We start from the raw sequence: 4,470 nt of genomic DNA, 5'->3' as shown, positions 1-4,470 counted from the left end.
ACAAAGTAAATGCTGAATTTAGATGAGGCCATAAAGTTTAGTAGAAGCAACACATAAGTGAAAATAAAAGTGATTGGAACAGAGTAGACCCATGTTTGTGGTGTCTGAACTTTACACAGACTTTTGAGCCATACTTAAAAAGAGGAACAAGACAAGGATGTCCACTCTCACCACTTTTATTTAACATAGTACTGGAGGTCCTAGCCATGGCAATCAGACAATACATAGAGATAAAAGGCATCCAGATTGGTAAAGAAGAAGTTAAATTGCCCCTATTTGCAGATGACATGATATTATACATAGAAAATCCTAAAGATTCCACCAAAAAAACTATTACAGCTAATAATTGGATTCAACAGTTATAGGATACAAAATTAATACACAGCAGTTGGTCGCATTCCTATATACTAACAATGAACTAGTAGAAAGATAAATCAGGAAAACAATTCCATTTACAATTGCATCAAAAAGAATAAAATAGCTAGGAATAAATGTAAACAAAGAAGTGAAAAATCCATATCCTTAAAACTATAAGACACTCATGAAAGAAATTAAAGAAGACACAAGTAAGTGGAAAACAAATAGTTTGAAAATTCATATGGAACCACAAAAGACCCTGAATACCCAAAGCAATCCTGGGAGAGAAGAACAAAGCTGGGGGGATTATGCTCCCTGACTTTCGAGCTACACTACAAAGCTACAGTAATCAAAACAGTTTGGTACTGGCACAAGGAAAGAACCATAGATCAATGGAACAGAATGGAGAGCCCAAATATAAATCCACACATATATGGTCAATTAATATATGATAAAGGAACCATGACTATACAATGGGAAAAAGACAGTCTCTTCAATAAATGGTGTTGGGAAAACTGGGCAGCTACATGAAAGAAATTGAAACTGAAATCCTGCATAACTCCATACACAAAAGTAAACCCAAAGTGGATCAAAGACTTGAATGTAAGACATGAAACCATAAAACTCTTAGAAGAAAACATAAGCAAGAATCTCTTGAATATAACATGAGCAACTTTTTCCTGGACACATCTCCTTGGGCAAGGGAAACAAAATAAAAAATGAACAAGTGGGACCACATCAAACTACAAAGCTTCTGAACAGCAAAGGACACCATCAGCAGAACAAAAAAGCAGCTTAATGTAAGGGAGAAAATACTCATAAATGATATTTCCAATAAGGGGTTAACATCCAAAATATATAAAGAGCTCAACACCAAAAAAAAAAAAAAAGACCTGATTAAAAAAATGGGTGGAGGACCTAAACAGACATTTATCCAAAGAAAAAATATGTGTGGTCAACAGGCATATGAAAAGCTTCTCCACACTGCTAATCATTGGGGAAATGCAAATCAACACCACAATGAGGTATCACCTCACACCATAAGAATGGCCACTCTCCGAAAGACAAGAAATAACAATTGTTGACGAGGATGTGGAGGAAAGGAAACCTTCCTACACTATTGGTGGGAATGTTAATTGGTGCAGCCACTGTAGAAAACAGTATGGAGGTTCCTCAAAAAACTGAAAGTAGAAATACCATTCAACCCAGCAATTCCACTCCTAGGAATTTACCCAAAGGAAACAAAATTCCTCATCTGAAAAGACATATGCACAGCTAAGATATGGAAGCAAACTAAGTGTCCATCAACAGAAGAATGGATAAAGAATAAGGGGTACAATTGACAATGGAATGTCAGTCAGCCACAAAATGAAAAGAAATCCTGCCATTTGCAACAACATGGGTAGATCTAGAGGATATTTTGCTCAGCAAAATAAGCCAGGTGGAGAAAGACAAATACCATATGATTCTACTTATTTCTAGAATATAAAAACAAAGTAAAACAGAGGGAACGAAACAGCAGTAGACTCATGGACATTAGGAAAGGACTGGTGGCCACCAGAGGGAAGGGTTTAGGGTGAGTGGGAGGGGAGGGTTGGGGGAAAAGGGGCACAAAAATTCTTAATCATAATGCAGGTTGGTCATGGGGATAGTAGGACAGCATGGATAATACAGCCAATGATTCTGTAACATTTTTCTGTGTTGACAGATAGTAGCTGTACTAGTGCGGGTGAGGATTAATAATATAGGTAACTGTTAAACCATGGTTTTATACTTGAAACCAATATAACACTATATCAATGAAAAAATACAAAATTACATATAAAAATTAATATGTATTTGGAATGAATAAAGAAATCATAACAAATTGGAAACTTTTCAAAGCAGACAAATACTACAAATATCACAAGATCCAGAAACTGTGGAACACTGAAATTATGTTACTAACACACCTCTCCCTGTTGACTGGCTATATTCTTCTATCATGTCTCCATGTGAAAAGGAAGATAACTCAGGCTTTCCTCTAGCACAGTTGATCAAAATTTGTTTATTATCAGTATATAAAAGTTCTTTCAGCTTCGCCAAATATTTCTAATGGGTAAATTTTAAAACTACTGTTAAATTAAAGAAACCCTTTAAACTGTGACATTTTAGGTCATTTCAAAGTATTACAGTCACTAATTGTAAATATTCCTTGGTTGATGAAAAACCGATCGTAAGTCACTGATGTTCTTGTGTAGTAACATATCATTACTAATATATTATCTTTGTTGGAGGAAATATTATGTGTGAAGAATTTAAATCTTTTATCAATGTGTTTGTGTGATTCATGCCTCATCATTAATGGCTTTATCAAACTATTCGAGACCTATTCATTGTTTCCATTTGCAACATACTACTTCCTCTTAGTGAATATAGGGGAAATGACCACACATGGTGAAGATACGATGAAGAAGTAGGCAGTAAGGCAATACCTGTGGGCCACCAAAGTAACACTTGGAATAATTTTCATAACAAATTATATATTTCTACTATTTGATAATTTCGTTACTGATTTTAATAATCAATTGCACTAGTAGCACTTAAATTGTTTTAAATGTTTAAAAATTATAAACAAAAAATCCTCCAACTTATGAAGTCATAAATTATTACGATTTTCTCCTGATGAATAACAGAATTTACTGTGAAATATTTTTAGTGCCATCTAGTGTTTAAAATATTTCTTAGATGAAATAAATAAGCAAATAATTTAGTTTTGATTTTTTTTTGTCAACGTATATTCTTTGCTTCTACATGCCAGTATTTCTAAGATTTTATATTAAATATTGACAATAAAGTAAGTGATTATAAGGCCATCTGATTATAAGGCCAAATTAAATTGAACTATTATACTGTAAGAGGGATTACAATATTCCTTCATCGTTCGGACAATGTCAGTCAGGACCGCAGTTGCCATAAGACAACGAAGCTAGTTCTCATTAAAATGCCCAACTAGATAAACTTTTCCATAGACCCTTAGGTCTAGAAGGATATGTCTGATTCAAATCAAGTTGAATTTAAGCTCTATATGATACCTTCTTACGTAAAAAATTGTTTTATGAATTAATTTTATAGCCTTATTAAAAGCAAACAATTTTTATTTAGCAAACCAGTAGATTTATTATCACCACCACCAAAAAAACAGGCATTTATCACTTTTATCAAAATAACATAGCTTGCTTGGGTTTACTATTTTTATCCTGTAACAAACAATACTAGGTTAACAAAAGTTTATTTTAACTATTTTATTGTAATGTGTGAAAATAAAATTAACAAAGAAAAAAATGTCTGCAAAGTCAACTTAAGAAATAACCTAATAATAGGCAACAGACTCATTCATTCTCCTTTTAATATTACTTTATTGACTATATACAATGGCTGAATTTACACGTCACTAAACTCATTGGTCTTATATTCAGAGGATTTAGAATGTGAAACGAAGTCAAAACAAATTACAAATTTTTAAAAAGGGTTACATACTACAAATACCACAAGATCCAGAAACTGTCGTAAGGCTTTTACCGTCACAGCAGCACCCTGCACTACCTTTGGCTCACTGACGCATCTCTAAGATGGCCCTCACTGCACATCAGCGCTTTTAAGCTGCAGTGGATGTTGGGTCTTCCACCGTTAGGAGACACCATCAGGCAGTCTGCGGCTCTGCAAGGCAACTGCTCCCAGACTTTGTAGTCTGACCCAAGAGCCATGCTACCACGTTATTACAGGGCTGGTAAATATTTATGGTCCTCCAGGAAGCAATAGAACTATTGGAAAAGTTACTTCAAATAGCAGTCAGTCAACAGGGTGACGTACTGAACCGCAGTCAATCCCAGGGGAGGAAAACGGGGTGCAAGGCAAGCGAGTCGCGCCTGGCTGGAAATCCCCTTCATTGAAACTGGACCTTAGATAGCCGCAGTAGCAGTGGGTACGTGCGGGTCTATGTGAGAATCTGTGTATGTGAAGTGACCAGCAGCACAGATAAGCCTCTCTGTCTGGTAGCCCAGGAGTGTGCAATTACTGTGTATTCATCTCTGACCCTTAAACACATATATCTTCTTTCCTGTGGAAGCCTCT

The sequence above is a fragment of the Manis pentadactyla genome, chromosome 12, assembly GCF_030020395.1.
Source record: "Manis pentadactyla isolate mManPen7 chromosome 12, mManPen7.hap1, whole genome shotgun sequence".
NCBI classification, from domain to species: Eukaryota; Metazoa; Chordata; class Mammalia; order Pholidota; family Manidae; genus Manis; species Manis pentadactyla.
The sequence above is the reverse complement of the archived record's forward strand: the minus strand, read 5'-3'. Positions refer to the sequence as shown.